Genomic DNA, 19,957 nt, shown 5'->3' with positions numbered 1-19,957 from the left:
GTTATTTTAGCTTTTTTAGTATATTGATTGTTTATGTTCTAATTAAGGCAGAATAACTTGATATTATATAAAAATTAAGGGATTTGCAAGGTTTTGGACTGTTGATCTTTGTTAATGAAAAACATATAAAAACCTTTTACAACAATCACTTTAAAGACATAAACTCCCTCACTCAGAGACACAGTTTTATAGTTGTGTTTGTTGTGTGATAAATACAGAACTGGCAGCAGCTTCAGAGAACTTATCAATCAGATGTTCCTCAAGTGCTTCAGTAGTGCAATGAAATACTGCACCTTACAGAGACCAGAGACTGGGGGACTCTGGATTAGAGTCCCTCAGGACAGATTTAAGGCATTTGCTGATATTCCAATCAATAAAGAAAAAGTATCTTCAGTCAAAAGTGAAATTTATCAGTGACATAAGATGACAGAGGTCCAATAAAGATAATCTCTAAAACTGTTTTGATGTTCCCTAATGTTAGTTAGGTGTCTCATGGTATCATTATACAGCAAGGATACAATGTCATCCTCATGTAAAGTATTTTTAAGTATTTTAAAGTCTTTTAAGGCACATTGCCAAAGTATTTTTAACAAAACTGCTACAGTTATATCTTATAATATATCTATTTACTGTATATTATTTCTTCTATAAATGAAGTTAGCAATTTACCCACACACATTTTAAATTGTTCCTTGGACTGCAGACTGACAAGTTTGGTTGATAATGACATAATAATGGCAAACATAAATGATTAGGGTGAAATTAGGTCATATTTGATTTGAACAATTGTTTAACCTGCAAAATTCTGATTTCAATTACCTTAAACCTTAAATAAGTATGGGACCGTCCATAGTAACTGCACATGTTCTTGGGAAAATATTTTTTTTTATCTGTCTGCATGGTTAGCAGAGGATATTGAACAGCCATTATTTTTTGTTTTTTCTTGCTCATTTATCTTTAGCCCCCAGTGGCAGGACAACACCAGGCATAACAATGGCTTTGCTTTCAGTATGCTACTTTTCAGGCTGAGTATTGGTTCAAAATGTCTTGTGCCTACAGCCAGTACAAATCTGGATCTCATTACATGATCACATTTTCAATGGATGTGATATTACATTTTCAGTCACAGTCTGCACTGGGAGTTGTGCGCCTGGTCACAATGTAGTTTTTATGTTTTATGCTCCTCCTTATCAGCTTTGCCAAGTGCCATATATTTAACTCGTTTCCATTTCATTGGTATCAGATTTTCTTTCTTTTATTTGAAAAACATTTTTTCCCATGAAGTGCATGAATAGTGTGTGAGCTGTTTAAATTTACACAAGTTTAGAAAGAACAGACTTTGTAAGCAGGTGAGTATTGGTAACTAACAATGTAATGTAGTGATTGCATGTAATGGGGTGCATAGCTGAATCATTTGGCAAGCTGACATACTGTATGAACAGGCTTTCATATAAATGCAGAGAAGGCGGAGAGATGGCCAAGCACAGTGACAGTTATGTGATAGCTCTTTGGTGCACTTAAATATTTATGGGAGCACCAAGGCCAGGATACAGTGTATTAACTCTCTAAATGAGTGTAATGACATTGCTTGGTTTGTCTGTTTATACATTGATACTCAACATGATGACATCACAAGAATCATGGTTTTAAAAATCAATGAAGTTTTTTTTTTAAGTGAAGTGTGTTTCATTATGATCTATACAATAGCAAAGGTGAATGTTCTCTTATTTATATCATGCATTTTAAATACAGTATGTTCTTTAACAAGGTTTCTTATATTCATAACACAAAACCCTCTTTAGACAGCTAAGTTCATTCTGGTAACTGCCTCCTCCATACAGACTATGATGTATTTGTAGGACACATCAGTAGATGCACATTGTATTAAGATAGTGCCTTTCATGAGCACAGCTGTTAGTAGCTCACTGTGCTCTCTTGTGTTGCTCCTGGCTCACAGTCAGAAGTAAGCCACAGTGGAATGTTCTAGTGAAAAGAAGGTTTCTTCAAATGCTTGAAAACTTGAAAACACAAGTTAACACATTAATGGTATGGCTTTGGGAAATGTAAAGAATGGATCAGAAGGATAAGAAGATTCAATTAATCTTGAAATGATATAATGGTATCATAAAAAAACAATACTATTACTTGGAATGTGCAAAATGTATTCTGTCTATTTTTTTGAAGGAGCCCAGAATTTGGGTCTCAATTGCTTGTACTACTGTAGTTTCTTTTTCAAACTAAAAAGTTTCACTTTTTAGTGAAAGACATTTATCTGATTGCTCTTTTCTGGAGTCACACTATTCTGCATGAGGCCTTACTAGTGAATTCTACAGTTCTATGAAAACCCTTAATACATACCAGTATATCAGAAATGAAAAAGTGCTTTATACAAAAGACAGATAATGAATTATATTTTTCCTTCAATGTCTGTGTCTTTTGTCTGATGGTAAGGTGTGTCTCCCTCTGTCTGTCAGGGTGTGGGTAAGAGACAGTGTGCTGTGAGCAGTGAGAAAAGGACTTGACCCTTGATAACCGGATGTGTGGGGGCTGTCCTGGGAGACACTTGTGCTGCACACGAAGTTACACTCATGATACGAGCAGCTTAGGAGTTTGGGGCTCGTAAACGCCCTCTCAGGTGTACCTATTGAGATTAATGTCACATTTGTTGCTATTAATATTTGTTTTATTAGGCCACATGTAGGACACACACAATTATTGTGATTTTTCTATTGCTGTTGGTGTAACTGAAATGAGCAATTTGATCAACATGTATTTTCTCTGTTAAACTACAAATGAAAGCAGTTTCCTTGCTAATGTACTGTAGCTTAAATCGGTAGCTGATCAGCCTTTGCCCTGTGCATTACTCTAGTGAGGCTGATTATTGGGTGAGTGATTTTATCCATAAATGGAGATTTGCTATTTCATCCGTGAGACCATAAAACATACATTTCTATCAATTAGGTTCAGTATATGTTCATTTTAATCAAGGGAAGAAGAGATAGATGCGCATTCGTTTAAGACATTTGAATACTATTTAACATATTATGTTGTGATTGTATTTGATCTATTAAATGTCTATTAAATGTAATCTATACAATCATACTGCATAAATCTACTATGACTATAGAAAGCTATCCAACATATGGTAAGTCTATACTTTTAAGGAAACTGAATTTAAGATAGGTGTAAGACTGTGGTCGACAGTGTTAATATAAGTATTTTTTAAATTCATGCTCAAACTTACAGCGAATGTTTGAATGCTATAGTGTACAGTATCAGGAAGATTTAAAGCAGGAATTCGACTGCTAATCAAAGTTTAAAGTTGGAATGATCCTCGATATGAGAAGTACTAAGAAAAATGCTACAAATCAAACCTGGTTTTGTTCTACTTCTTTTGAGAAAATCTGCTAAATGAAAGAATTGTAAAAAATATCCTGAAAACATCAGGGTTCTACAAGTTTGCTTCATCTCCATATTAAGTCAGTTCACAGAGCAGATCTAGAAGAGGTACCTATAGGTGTGGCTAGAGAAGACGCATTAAAAGCTGAGTCTACTGACTGGGAGTTAACATTGATTACAGTGACCATAATATGAGTGAATCACTTGGAGTTACATTATTGAAAATGACTGCCTGAAATGGATCATCATTCAGAGTGTTTTGCACTGTTCATTGCCAGATTTTCATGAAACAGTGAAGGCCAGATTGTTTTCCTGAAATGTCAAAATCACCTACAGTTGTTCAGAAGTTAGTGGTTGGCTATAGAAATAAAATACACAACATGGCACAGGAAAAGCCACTTAGAGGAAAGAAGGGAGGAAAAGATTTCATCTGACTTTTAATTGAAGCCTGGCCTGGAGAGTCCCAAGCTGGTTTATCTTAGAGATCACCTTTATTATCATACTTTATTAATCCCGTGAGCAGCTAAGCACAGTCAATGCAGTACGGTGTAATGTACTGTACTCATATAATACTGAAACATTACAATACAGTAAGTACAGTCAGTGAGAAGTACAATAAAAATGGAGTGTAGAGAATTGCACATAGTACAGAATATACAAACACAAACCAGAATGTACAGTACACAAGAAGATGTATCGCACAGTATAAATATATTGCACATTATCCACAAGCATATATTGCACAATATATAGTGACCAGTTTGCATAAGAGGTTATTATTAACTTGAGGTCCTTAAAGGCTGTAGTCTGGAATAATCTCTTAATTACTTAATTTATTACATTATGATCTGATAATGAGTTTTTTCCAAGTCTAGAAATTGGCGATTAAAGATGATCTGGTCTTTCCCGGACCACGGATGGAGACACCAAGTATACATCATTGCTTAGAAGAACCTACATGACTGTCAATGTGTATGATGAGTAAATTAATAAAGTTGGAAATTTGTTAAATTTATGCCATACTTGATAATAGTACTAATCAACAATAAACATCTCAGCTCATGGTCTTTCAATGATTAAAGACAAAGCAAGTGTGAGAAACAACTGATGTAGCCTCCATTATGGGAAAGAGGGAAAGTTCATACTTCACAAACAGCAACTCTATTTTGTACATTTCATTCATCTGTGGCAGATGTACACCAAGCATCTTGTAGACGTTCCGGATAAAGTTCATTTATGAGAGAAAGAAGTCGATTCAGGATCTGACTTGGATGAAGAAGACAGGATGATAGTCATTAAAGATAATGCATAATCACAGCTGGAGCTTATGATGACACTGAATCCCCTCATTAAGAAAGCTTTAAAAGTTGGAATGCTGCTCTACAAGATCTGAGAATTCACACTTAGAAAGCACTTGATTTGCAAATTCATTAATTCAAAGTTAAGTAGCAAGATTGCTCCACAGAGAAAGAGGTAAGCACAATATTAAACATTGAATCTGCCATATACCTGATCTGTAGTATATACAATTTGATGTAGAATTGCAAATCTTCTATCCACTAGCTCATCACCAAAATTCATATTGCATCAATTAGAATCACACTTGGCACTTTCCAACCAAAGAGCACCAAGAATGAAGATCTCTGAACAGCAAACAAATTTAGTGTACTACAATATTTTCACAACTTAGCTATGCATGAAGATGACAATGACGATCTGTTTATTTTCTACAGAAGAAATATGCAGAAGAAGAAAAAGAAAAAGATGATGATGATGATACCTGGTCAGGGTATAACTGTACAGGAGGTAATTCTCCCACAACATCAACAGGGGTATATAAAGAAATAGCAACCACACTTTCCTACAGCCTCAAAAAGTACAAAACCACGTAACATTACAGCTGCAGCTTGACATACTGTATCAATCAAAAAAAGGTTTGGCTATCAAAGTTACACCATAGATGAAAATGCACAATAATGGTATGATTACATGTGAAATTGCAAAAGAAAGCGCAAATGAGACAAGACCAACTAGCTTATATAGTAACTATAGGATGGATCTTATCCTGCTGGTTCTTGAGAGATGCCAAGATATTTCCTTCAACAACACTTCTGGTTAGCAGATTCCCAACTCTCAAGGCCTTTTACTGTACGTAAAGATATGCTTCCTGTTCTCAGTTTTCATAGTACTTCTTCACTATTTGTTTGAATCTAGATGATTTAGGCCAGTTCACTTGGCCTTTCCCTACCTTTCAGTACCACCCTGAAGTAGAGTGTGTACATGCCTGCAGTGGGTCTGGGACATTCCACACATGTTTGTGATCAGGCTTGGTCAATCAGTCCCTCCAGTGCGTGCTTCCTTAAAGTAATCTTTACAAAGAAGAACTGAAGAAGAACTAATTACTGGACTATTAGGTGCAGAGTTCTTGTCTTTACCAAATGATGAAGTTACAATTACCGTTTATTTTACTTAAACTAAAGAAGAAGTACTGTATAGAAGTTGTTAGCTTCTTGACGATATGAGTTTTTAGTGAATCAAATAAAGGCCTTAAAAGATAAAAGCCAAAGATTTCAGGAGTGGAGCTTTCTGGTTTCCTTTTTCAAACTCACATGTGAGTGTGTTGCAGGGAAAGTGGCGCATGGGTGAAAGTATGTTGCAGTAGTATGTGTACCTCAGAGACTGTATGATGCAAATGCATATTAAATTGATTTTAGTATTTAATTTTATTCCTTTATTGCACACTTTTCTCCATTGTTCACATAAATTGTGATGGATTTTATCTCAGGACTGTGCCCTGAGATAAAATATCTTTAATCTGACATTCATTAGTGACTTAATATAAGCAATGGCCTTAGGCCACATTCCAGGAAGATGTTTATTCTAACCAACCTATCTGTACTTGGGTGCTCTACATGTATGTATACACAATTGGCTTCCTTCACTGAATTACTTCCCCACATAATTTTCACGTCTGACTTCCTTATAGTGTATATACTAACCAGTGACCCTTTTCACTGTTCCAAGAGGACATTGAAAGGGTTACCTGTAAATGCTTACAAATTGAAGAGAGTGATAACATACTGTATTAAGCTAGCCTGCAACAAATCTTGAAGCCAATTACTTTCTTCTTGTTTTGAAGGAATGGCTGTTCTTTTTCTAGTGGGTGTGGTCATGTATCCAAGGGACAGAGAGAGCTGGATTGTAATAGCTGGATTGCTGCACAGTATATGAGCATGTGAAATCACTAGAAGGGGATGCATGTTGAGCTGGTTGGATTAATGGTTAAGAATGTCACTAGTCTCATTAGCCAATTAGAAGCACATCTTTGGTGTGTTTATATGAGAGCTAAATCATGATGGGAGGCAAAAAATCCCATTTATAGAGACCGGATAATTTGCTTTACCTCTGCAATGCATTGCCATGTGGACTTCACTGTGCAGTGTGCAATAGTGTTTTTAATCGTGCAGAGGGCTACATTGTTGCAGACATTCTGCTAGAGGCAGTTTCACCTCTTAATCGAGAGTTGAATTTATGACTCATTATGTAAACCAGATATAACAATAGCTCTTCAGTTGAGATATGAGAAATAAATTATGGCTTTTATCACTAAGACAGACAGATCGTGTTTATCTAAGCACAAAGGAATGTGTTTTAATTTTCATTTTTGACTGTGCTTTGAGAATGTTGTCTGTCTTTTTAAGACTAATTTATAAAAAAATACTTGATGTTTTTTCATAACCAAAACAGCCTTCTCAAAACACAGAGTTCATTCATGAAAAATATATACATTAATAATAAAAAATATACTAACATTAACACACAAAAACTTACATCTTCTTCAGTAAAAAAAGGCAAGAGGTAACAGAATTCACTAGCATACAAAACCATGTGCAACTGAGAGGTGGTTCAGGTACTCTCGGGAAAGAACAACACCTAAATCTAACAGAGGCTCACTACACTTTACGTATTTGTGGATTTATGTATAAAACAAATTCAAAATGTCTTATCATTGCAGGTATCATTGTTTAAGTACTGTAAATCACAAATCCAGCCTTGCTGTGTAATTTGTTTAAGTTTGCTGTATTGTTCCAAGACCTACTGTATATAGCACACAGGAAACATGAAGAAACAATGAAACATCTTGGGAGAATCTGGGATTTTATAAAAAGTTGAAATGAAGGGTTTAGTCAAGTAATAACTGTCCTGAAAGTTGCCAGTCCCTCAGAGACATCACGCAGGAAGCTTTATTGTCTTTTTGTATAACCATCGGTGTCCTGACACTTTGCTCCAGCCTTACAACACTCTAACTCAGCACTTAGTGGACCCCTTTTCAATGTTACAATAACACAGTGAATTGTAGGGGGAAATTATGGGGCTTATTGTTGTGAATTTTTACACTTTTCTGTTTCTTCTGATACACTTTTTTCTGGTACAATTGACTCCTAGGATCCTGTTCAGCTATCATCTTCTATATCTTTAGCCAGGCAAATCACCTCTGTTTCTCTTGTTTTTATTTATTTCAAAAGCACTCAAAACACAATTTCAAGTATGATAATTGCCTGATAAGGGACTGGAGATGAATCAGTCAACTCAGAGATTTTGGGGATTTGGCCTGGGCATCTCTGGTTGGGCTGGTTGGATATTTCTGTTGTCCAAGCATTCCTGCAATTTTGAAAAGGGATAATAATTAACAACTTTTTATTTGTAAAGCACCCTTACAAACCTAAGGACAGTGTACATAGTGATAAAGAAATAGACAAAAAAGTACAATAAGAAGTAGAAGAAAAAAAAACAAGAACATATAGGTTCATATAGATAGAATTTAGGACAAGAAGCTCTAATAAAAAGATTGGCTTGGTTTTAAATATAGATTGTATCAAGAATATAAGGACAGGCAAAAAATGAACACAGGGTGATGATGACTTCTGAGATTACACTTTACTCATTAAGACAAGAGTTAAAAAAGATTGGTGCATTTATTCTGAAATCATGTGAAACCCCTCAAATGCACACAGGTGGACTCCAGTCAAGAATTGGTTACTTCAGAGGTAATTTAGGTGTGTCAAAGCAAGGGGGTGAATTGGATGCATTCAAGTATTTTCTGTTTTTTTTTAAAATTAATTTAGTAAAATGTCTGGATTTTATTTTCACTATGACATTACAGAGTACTTTGCATTGATGAGTGGAAAAAAATCTCAGTTAAATACATCATGTTTCCATATTGTAACACAATAAAATGTGAAAAGGTTCAAGGGGAGTGAATACTTCTGCAAGGCACTATATGTAGGGGAATATGCATTTGTTAGGGTAAACAGTAAAATATTCTAGTTTAAATTGATTTAAACTGGGAAACTAAGAACACCAAACATTTGTGTAATTGCTTGTTTCCAAATACATACAGTATCTGCAGGTGTGAGGTATCATAAATATACTTTAAACGTGAAAACACCTATGTTCTTATGACCAGAAACAATTTAAATCTGGAATTTTAATATGCAGTTATATAATATGTATTCAGTAATTTTTCTTAAATTGCTTTCAACCCCTGAATGGAGAAAAAAAAACATACTATGAGCTACTAGTGGCTAAAGTCAGACAATTTGCACATGCAAGGCATGGTTTTTTATTCTGACCCAAACGTTCTCTTTGTGCTGCAGCCAAACACAAGATTGGCCAGTGTCTCACTTTGATCCACTGTGTAACTATGTCAGTCCCTGAGGGGAGAACTAGATTTGTAAAAGACAACACAGCACTAAAGAAACCACTGCACGGCTTTTAGAGAGAATATTTTTATATGGAAAAATAATTTTCTTTCATTTTGCTTTATCCTTCTACCACCATTATTGTTATTGTTATTCTTTTTCTTATAATTATAACAGAAGTAAAATAAACAGAAACTACTATATATTAGTAGCTCTGATGCATTAACCCATGCTATCACAAAATGCAGTTATGCACTAAATGCACTTAAAGCTGCCTGATACATTCAGTATTAACAGGATCACTTGTTAAATGGCATGTTTCCAGATTAAGTGTATAAACAGGAAAAAGCAGGCTATGACAGTTTCCTAATTTATTTTTCAGTGTTAGCAAAATGTTTACTTGATACTATGTTGTGTAAATCTAAACCTCAGATAGAAGCTTCGGGGATTGGTACTTTTAATTTGAGCCAAAGACCATGTTGGTAAAGCTCTCTAAAGCTTGTGGGGTACATTTTAAGTAAAGCACTGGAGACAGTCCTGTGGATAAGTGTGGTAAGGGTGAGATCATGTCTTTGAATGTTTGGCTTAGGATTCTAGCTCAGCAGGCACTGTGGCTAACTTCCAGACAATGTGTACCAAGGAGAAGTATAACTCTTTACAGATACAGTTAATAAAATAACAGGATGACAGAGGAATTTTTGAGCCTTGAGAGAGTAACTTCATTCTGTTTCACGAGTTAATACAGCAAGGCCCTGACCTTAGGAATGCTGAGCACTGCAATGCTATTGTGAATTACCTCTTTGATAAAAGTGAGGGACAAAGACAGAAAATAAACACTCAGAAACTTTGGAATCACGTTGCTGTTCTTGGCTACTTCTGGTTTTTCACTTTGGTCTATGTCCAGACTCAGTATCGGTGTCAGTTCTTTGATTGGGCTAAATGAAAACAAGATTCATTTTAATTTGACCACCCTGATAAATCCCTTGTGGCTGAGATACTGAGCTCAAGTGAAATACCTTGAACATTGATGGTAATTAGGTGTGGTGGTTAGAGCCCAGGTTAATCTGTATCTCTAAACTGTCCCTGAGTGTTTCTGTGTTTCTTTTCAATGGGCTGGCATCCTGTGCCGACTGTAGTTCCACCTTTTACTCTCTGATTCCAGGGTTACCATGACGATTACCCGAACTAGCCATCTGATAATGGATGGATACATTTCTTTAAAATTTACACATGTAACAGACACAGAAGTCACCCAAGGTAATTTTGGTTATTGTATTAGGATTCTATATTTGCTAAAGAAAGGACATTCATCCATCATTATAAAACAGAATTTCACAAGTAGAGCCTAAGGCTTTTTTTGTTTAATGTATTATTTAATGTAATGCATTCTTATCTTCTGCTTTGTATGCCAGTGTGCCTTACTCTTCCAATAGGTGTAGTGTTTTCAAGCATGCAGCCCCGTTACTTTACTAATAAATAATTCAAGAATAAAACTAAATCTGTGCTAAAACAGACTAAAACAGAATCTTTTTGGCAGAATATGAAAACCACAATAAGGTAATGGTAGTCATTTTGCAGAATATATAAAATTGACTTGAACCATATTTCCCAATTGATAACATACAAGACACATTAATGGTAAAAGAGAGGAAGTTTACAAATGGGAATGTTCTCTGTATGCTGAATTTACATATACAGCTACAGTATACACTACAGACAGAAATAGCACTCAATTATTTATGCTCTGTTTATGATTCTGTGATAATTCACAGCACAGTAAAGAATTATTCCATATATAAATTATGAAGAGATTACCAACAGCACTTCATTTCTTTGGCCTACAGAGCAGAACTAGTTGCTTTACAAACAGGAAACTGTAAAATTGTGACACTGTGTACAATTTGTTCCAACTGTCTATTCCTTCATAGTAATCCATTACTGAACTGCACTTTCCTATGCATATTATTTTTAATTTTGCCAGTTTACATATCTGACTAGGATTGACAAATGTCTTGATCTGTTATTGATGCTCAAACATGGCAAAGACAAGAGAGTGACTTATAGATATTACATGTGAATAAAGTCCATATACTGGTAGATAAAACACATCATGTATATTATCCTCAAGGTCTTCGAATGAGATCTTTGCTGTGGCCTACAGACAAACCAAGGATTTTGTTAAAGCCTATGGTTAAAAACTTCACACTCTTTTTAATTAGTTATAGAAATGTGCACAATTAAATGCTCCAGGCAATAACATACAGTATGGGGCATGTTTTATATAAATACCTGCCACTGCAGCAATTATTAATTTCTCTCAATGCAATAAATTACTAAATTATTTACCCCCTTTCAATAATGTCCTATTTTTTAATTGTGTGTACACACATTTTTTAAAGTGAATATCTTAAATCAAAGCTTGAATAATCAAAAAATATTTTTAAGGTAAAAGAAGTTAAATACCTGCAAAAAAACAGTAAAAGTTTCTGGTTTGGCATTTAGATTTTGATTAAAATATTCACTTTTAAAATATGTATATACTGTACATTACCTGTACCATCCACCCATCTTCTAAGTGTATCCAACATTACATTCAGACCTGAAAAAAAAACAGTAGTGTTAGCGAAGAGACTAAAACTCAAAACAAGTTTTCAGTTGTGCTTCTGTTTATATTTGAGTTATTAGAATTGACACACAGAGGGGGATTTCAGAAAGCAGTGCTATTTTATCCAGCTGGCAGTTAAGTAGTGAGAGGTTTAGCAGCTAGTCATTTTTAAATGGAATAATCTGATAAAATGAAGAAATTAAGTCAATGTGATACAGATGTTAATGAATAAATGTGCTCTTATAAAGCTCAGTTGTCTCAAGTCACAGAATTGCTTTCTCAATGACCGCATAATGACATTGAATCAAAAAGAGCACCTGACAACAAGCTTACTTAACAGCGACAGAGCTGAGAAGCCAAACCAACAAGCCCTCTGTACTGGATAAAGCAGTTTATAAAATGTGTGGATGTGTATTAGAGTTTTAAAATATTCAAATGTATTGTGCTTTATAATCTGTACAGTTCACACTGGAATACGGATAGCTTTATTTTTGTCAGAAGGAAACAAAAATCAAAGGGAGTCATGTACCCTTGGAAAGGAAAGATGCTGCCTCCACACTCCTTGGTTTCTGGAGACTTAATTGGTGTGAGTTTGTCACCTGCTGATGAAAAAGAATTACTCACAAGAGGTTGAATGGCTGTGAGGCACTGCTGCACATGCTATCGCAGTGGTATTCCAGAGACTTACAGTAAAAATCACAGCAAATCAGGTTATACAGCTGAGAAACAGCAAGATTAAACAAAAAGCATAATAAAATGCATTAAGTTAAGGCTGTATTCCTACATAAAAAGAAGCCACTACTATTGTCATACATCTGACTTTATTTTTGCGTTGCACAGTAAAAAAAAGAAGGATGTTCTTTTAAAATATATATACAGTATATTGCAGATATTTCTGAGAATATTATTCACCTGGAAATTTTTGACAAACATTTAATAGAGTTTCTATCATAAAAACATTTTATGATAAATGTAATAAAAAGTGGCAAAACCTTTCTGATCATGAACGAGTAGTAAAAGGTCACTCTTAAAAACAAAAAATTATACTGGCAAGGACCTTATCTAAGTCATATTGGGGTTAAAACATAGATTCTTTTAATGCAAGAAGTTTCTCAATTAAACAAAAAATCACTGAAATGGTAAAAAGCACTCGAATTCAGTACTTTTCACTCAGGTTAATCCTCATGTAACTTGTAACAACACAAAACAATAGATCTAATTGTCTGCACCTCAGACTAAAGAACAGATTATAACTCTTTAGGGAACATAATTCCTTTCAAATAGATTGCACAGATAGTATATAAAAGTGGTTTAATCCCAGTGGAGCTTAAAGGAATTCTCCCTTTCTGGCTTGCTTTCTGTTTTAAGACATTGCCATTTTGTTCAGCGTCTCAAAGCAAGGCTGGTACTAGCTCTTTTGATTATGAATTTCCAGGAAACACTTCAAGAAATGCATCATTTAATCTCAGCTAATTTTAACCCCCTGCCCCACCATCACATCACATCACATTAATAACACTTAACCACGTTCCTCTGGTACTGTCCTGGTATTACCAGGCCCATATGCAACCCCTGCCTGTGAGAGCCTATAGTGAACATACGAATGTCATCTACTCTTGCTTAGATTCCTATATAACAAATCTCAAGTCAACACTTTATACACACAGTGCAGCAACAGCCAGCAAAGATCTATGACAATACAGAGAAATAGTATGAATTTCTTTGAACAGTTTGTCAGAAACCGAACAGGATATGAGCAGAACCGTGCAACACAACTTGTTCATTGACTTGGTATCTTCCCCAGGCTCCTTCCAGAGGACCCCTACACCATCAGAGAATATGACAGAGACAGTATGCTGACAGGACAGGACCTCAGCTGCAGTGCTCCATGCCTATAGTGCACCTTGAATCTGAATGGGACAGCTCACTATAAGTGATATGGTGAAAGAAGAAGACCAGTATTGTCCCTGCTCTATTCTAAAGTAAATTAATAAATAATAAATGGAAGCACTATGCATTAAACTGAATTAATGTAAAAAGAAAAAAAATATCACTATCAAAATTCTTACAATAAACTGCTATACTATAAATCTATAAAAGACACTTTTATAGATCTGCTTTATAGAGTCATAGATTCCACATTTGTTGCTTGTTTTATGAAACATATGGACTAAAACTAAAACTAGATTATTGTGTATACAGGCAATAGTATGCTTGGTAAAATTATTCTAGTAAATTTAACTTGCTTTTGTTATTAATCATACTGAATTTAAAATGAATAAAAACAGCACAGCTGCACTCAGATTTCAGAGAAATGGGATGTTTGGAACTTTTTGCTTTAATGTCTGACACATGGAAGCATTTAGGAAGGATATCAAATGTTTTTTTCATGGCCAAAATTTCTCTTGTCTTAATGATTATTTAATGCTCATTGGGTCTGTTTTCAAGAAGGAACAGTATGATATTGTATTCATATGGGCTTTCATTGAAAAAGTAATAGTGTCAACAGCAATGATATCACTGGTGATACCTTTGCAAGTTCCTGTTTTTACCCTCGTGCTGATACACAGTAACTACAATATTTACTATTATGTATTAAACTGATCCCTTTATCCAAGTGAATTGCAGTAAAAATTATCAACTACAAAGATTAACAAAGTAGTGTTCTATAAATAAAAATAAACCAGTAAATATAATGATACTTAAACTTAAAAAAGAATAGCACATTAACAAGCATCTTGTGAGTCATGATCAAAACGAGAGGTTCTCAGGGCCCGAGACACTTATGACTGTTATTAGGCTGTGGTTCGATTTTCAAAAGGTTGCTAATGTATCATTTATTTACTATGCAGTCCTGTATCTGCCTATTGATTTATTTGTTGACTGAAGTGTTTAAGTAGGGATTTGCTGTTAAGGACTGTTTGTGCAACTACAACGTAAAGTGTGTTTATTTCAATCCCACACAGGTTTTCTATTAGTAATAGTTATCATACAGTGAGTGTGGAGTAAAGTAAATTTTTAAATTTTTGCTGTTATTTCTTTACTGTTTTCTGTACTCTCTGCTGTGAATTTCAAAGCCTGCTTTGTGCTGATTGTTTATACAGAAAAGGAAGAGAATAGGTTGGATGACCAAAGCCTTTTTTAAAGAGATTTTTTTTTCTTTTAATTCCAAAGTTTCAATTCATACAGAAACCATGCCTGGTTATCAGCAGGAGAGAAAAGTAGCTGTATACGAATTGATTTCTCTGTGTCCATCATGTTTCAGGGTAGGCTGGCAGGCATCAAAAGCATCATAAAACCTATTGTAGCCTGTGATGTTTTCCTTCTGGGGGAGGGGTGTAAAATAGACACTCATACACAATGAATAGCATTAGATCTTCTGAAGGTTATGAAGTAGCATGTAAAGCTTTAGATGTGTATTAGAACTGTCTGTTGTTAAGGAATGCTGTTTGGCTTCACATTTTTTCTAATCTACAATTGAAATTGTGAGAAGTTGCTATGATGTTTCCTAATCTTCTTGGCTACTTCACACCTGAGTCCTGGATTTAAAAATGTACCACAGCTCAGATTATTTCTTCCCAGTCTGACTCATAAGGAGCTGTTGTAAATTGAAACTCAAAATGTGTCACTGGCAAGTCATTTTATTCTGAAGTCAATTCTGGAAATTAGATTAATATGGCATCTTCAGATTCATATTACATTCACATCCCTACTTAAACACTTTTTTTTCTGTGCTCATTAACACCAGAACTATTAATTGTTCCAAAAGCTAAAGATGTGCAGACTATAACTTATTATCAGTGAAAAATGAAAACAAAAGGGTCAATCCTTTCCAGTATTAATAATAAGAAGAAAGAATCTGTGAAAAACGTAATTATTCCACTTAATTTCTTAATTATTTTTCATAAACAAATTGTTTAGTACTGATTTTAGATTAAAAAAATTTAACTGTCACTGTCACCTTTTTTCTATTTTAGTTTCCTCACTAAAATAACTTTATGTGCACCTGTCTCCTATTTTCCTTTCACTACTTAAGTTTGGCGTCTCCAGGCTTCAGGACTCAGTATTGGAAAATGGATGCTACAAGGCCTACAAGGCTACAAGGGTAGCACGAGGGCAGGTCTTATTCCCTGGTGTCCTGGTGTCCTGGCTCGGCTCCCTTGTGATTTTACTTCCATGTTCCTGATTCCTCGTCCCCCTTCCTGTGTCTTTGTTTGGATGGATCTCCCGTTTATGGACTTTTGGACTGCTACCTGGTTTCCCGAACCAGATTGTTTTGGAATTGTTCGCCTGCGACACACCCCCAGAGCACTAGAACACCGCTGTCACGCCCCCCTGTCAGTCATCCCGTCCTGATCCTGTTGTGTTTCCCTGTTGCCCTTCCAGAGTCTCCTCTGGATTTTACCATCTGCATAGAGTCCTAAATATGCACTACACGGGAGTCAGGACCGGCTCCCATTAGATAAACATTGTTGTTTGAATTGCTTTTTCAGAGCAAAGCAAGAGTTTGTCTTTATTAAGATAAAATGCTATTCTGGAACACATTCACAAGCAGAGGATGGTGAAAGAAATAGAAGAAGTTACAGGAAGTATTATCTTTTTATCAAAACCTTTGTAATTCCAGTTGGTCACTCAAGTCCTTACAGTGGTGTTTTATTTTAGTTTATATGATAAACAAAGCTATTGTGGACATCACCATCCCAGCTTGCTCATTTAGACCACTACTCTGCTAGCTCAATCTTTATAAGACCTCAGTGCTCTAGAAGACAGTTTTAAAAAATGTATACAACAAGATCAGCACGTAAATTATTCATGAGAATCCACATAGGATACAGAAAACAATGTTTAGGTTTTTAGGATTACAATAGCCTTTACAAAGCATACTGTGTGTGCCAGATATGCTTTTAAAATTCTTCATAAAGACTGCAAGGTAATTTAGATTGTACTCAGTACATACTGTAGCATCATACTGCATAACAACGAGGTGAAGAGTGGTCTTTTCACAGTACTTCACAAGCTAGGCAAAAACTACACATCAATAAAAAAATTAATGAGAAACCTGAGCAATATCCTGAACTTCTATACTGTATGTATTAGGATTTACCAATGGACAAAATAAATATAATATCTATTCTTCCATGTATGCAACTTAATATTAATGAACTACAACTAATTAGTGTGCTATTAATGTTAAATATATGCAGTGTAACTCCTGCTTAGTTAATTTGTCTATATTTCTGATGGTATTTTTGTTTAATGTATATGCATTTGTGAAAATGTACATGCATACAAAAATATGAAACAAGTAAATTGCACAATCACTGGTCATTCTTTAACTAAGGTGCATGATTCTGTTGACAGCAAGTAGATTTGACCATAAGAACATACCAACAAAAGGAGGTCATTCATCCCATCAACACGTTTAGTAGTTGTTAAGTGTTCCAATAAGCCCATCCAGTTGTATCTTGAAATAAGCCAATAGCCAATAACATCACACATTCTCTCTGTACTTTGGGTAAAGATGTGTCTTCTGTTGCTGGTTTTAAATGCACTTCCACTTTCCATTTGTGTCAGTTTCTCTGAAAATTTTGAACACTTGTGTCAGGTTCCCTCATAGTCTTCGCTGTTCAAGAAAAAGTGTTCAACTTCTTTGGCCTGTCAGTGTAGGAAACTTTCCTTAAGCTCTCAAATGTTTCCAGTTGCTCTTCTCTGGATGGAATTCAGAACAGAAAATATATTTTCTGTAATGTGGTGACCAAAAAGTTCATGATATTTTACATGGGACCTTAGTACATTTTAGTGCATTATGCAATTTTGACACACTGTACAGTAACATAGCTTTTGACTACTGTATATATCCTAGTATTTTGTTTGTTTTCTATGTTGCTTTCTGACATTGTCTATGTTTCTGATATTGTCTACTGTATACTGTATACAGTAAATGATGTGTCAACATAAGTGGTTAAATCTTTTTTTACAGAGTAAGTGTTATGGCAGCTGGGTTGGTCTCCTGTGGAGGGTGGAGTTTAGACCCTATGCGAGGGGGTGCATCTGGAAACAGAACCACAGACAGTGTCCAGGGAAGACTCACAATTTTTTTTGTGAAGGCACTGAGGGGTTACAGTTTGTGATCCGGTGTGCAGGGGAAACCAGCCTTAGACGTCCGTCCTGGCAGGTCCAGGTGGGTAGTCAGGGGGTAGTCCAAGATCCGAAGAGCCAGGCAATCCATCTGAGACAAACACAGGATAAAATCCCTGGAAGGGGGAAGCAGGACACAGACACTTTAACACGAAACAGGAACGTAACACGAAACAGGAACTGGGGACGCCGAGTACCGGACCCAGTGGTCAGGACGCTGTGATGAAGCATGCACCTCCTCGACCCGCTGGTAGGCAGGCTTCCGGGAGTCCATCTTCCAAGTGCTGAGCCCCGAAACAACCAAGGCTCAGTGTTAACTAACAGCACAAAAACAAGATACACCAGATAATAATAAAGTCAGAAGCCTAGCCAATTAGAGCGCCCGCTAGGGGAGGGATGCCAACCGGGACAACAAGTAGCCTTTTCAAGCTCAGTATTCCCCATTTTGTGTTTTAAGTTTATGATTTTACTATATGCCTACAATACTCAGCCCTTGTCTAAATTAATTATCATCAGTCTGGTTTTTTCACAGTGTGAAATTTTATTAAAAACATTTAAATTTAATTTAGTGTTTCTACAGTGTTTACTGACCTTCCAATTTTGGTATTATATGCAAACTTAACTATTTTACAACCTAATCCAGAATTTACATCATTGGTATACAGGTAAGTGGTAATAGTGGTCCTAGTACAGTTTCCTGTGGTACTCCACTGATTGCAGTACATCACAATAACCTGAGTACTCACCCCAGATGAAGATCCCTCACACCTTTTTGACAGAACAGAAAATCTTCACTTGATTTCTTTCAGTTTATTGGCAGCTATTTTTTTCCATGAATATTGCTTTGCAAGTCGCCACTGAATGAACAATCTCTTAGATTTTTATACAACATACTGTGCTTTGCTTGTAATCAATGAAGAACAAGTGCTAGCTACTGTATACTGCGTGCCATGTTGCCAACTCATGTTTATATTTTACAATGCAATCATTTATTATTTACATTACAGGTAATGTATAATGTTATGTATAGGTAGGTCAAAGTTTCATTATAATCTCAATAAATGGCTGATTCTTAACAGTGACTTAAAATGTGTAACATTAATACAATACAAGATTTAATAAATTAATTGTGCTCTGAAAGAAAAAATCACAGTAATGGAATATACCCATAATCATTCAAAATCTTGAGATCTAATGTGGTTTCGTAATGTTAATTAGCATCCACTAATCTGAAAGTCTCAAGCTGTAACAATGGTGAACTTAGAAAGTGCAGATAACTAGATCTTTTTCATTCAGCCTTTCAGCAGGGATTCAGGCACTACATTCAGTTTTACAGCATTTAGTACAAGGGTATGTCTAGAATAAAATATCTAATATATTAAACTCTTTCTATGTTCCTGCCTGCCTTTGGAAGGAAATTGTGCAGTTGAGTTGAATGTCAGGTGGTTTGTGAGGTCAGTACCATAATAAATATTAGGCATTATTGGAAGATTATTTAAATGTCATATTATTAATTGGAAATTATTATTGATTCAATTTTTTGCCTTTGGGTATATACAATTGTATTGTAAATTGTCTAGACTTTCATGATTCACAATACAACAGTAGCTCATAAAAACAGGCATTTTTACACTTTGAGAAAATGAACTTCTGTTGTAGTAGGCTGGTCCAGTTATATAATTTAACTTTTCCTGACTTGGCACTGTTGTTTTTAATACTCATTTGTTGCATTTTTAATGTCCCTCCACATATTAAAAGAAAAGAACATTCTGTAGCTAGACAACAATATCATAACACTTATGTTTTAAAGGCAAATGACAGAGAGCAGAATGTCCAGATTCCACTCAGTCTTCAAAACTGTACAGTATAGAGATATGGAGGAGTGGTATAGACAAATAGAAAAAGAGCTAAATAAACATATTCATCTCTTTATTTCTGTAATCATCAAACTCTTTAGACCAGACCCTTCATCATAAGAATCTGACAATGATCAATATTACGACTCTATGTACACTGTGCTCCAATGGACCAAGGCCTCTGGAGTACAACTGTCTAGCAGTAGAACCTTGCGTATCCTGGTGTTGCTTTTTTGGGTTTTACACGGATGAGTAAC

At 35.3% G+C, this 19,957-nt stretch overlaps 1 long non-coding RNA gene across 1 annotated transcript; it reads right to left on the bottom strand.

Annotated features, from left to right (window-relative positions):
• Positions 1–7,677: 7,677 nt before the first annotated feature.
• On the bottom strand, positions 7,678–17,952 carry LOC107077750 (uncharacterized). Its single transcript, XR_001478744.2, has 4 exons — positions 17,798–17,952; positions 12,236–12,305; positions 11,653–11,700; positions 7,678–8,061 (listed from the first exon to the last, which is right to left on the bottom strand). It is a non-coding gene; the product is annotated as an uncharacterized lncRNA (long non-coding RNA).
• Positions 17,953–19,957: the final 2,005 nt, after the last annotated feature.

This window comes from Lepisosteus oculatus, chromosome 8 (genome assembly GCF_040954835.1).
Source record: "Lepisosteus oculatus isolate fLepOcu1 chromosome 8, fLepOcu1.hap2, whole genome shotgun sequence".
Lineage (NCBI taxonomy): Eukaryota > Metazoa > Chordata > Actinopteri > Semionotiformes > Lepisosteidae > Lepisosteus > Lepisosteus oculatus.
Note: the sequence above shows the minus strand (reverse complement) of the source record. Positions and strands in the feature narration are given on the sequence as shown.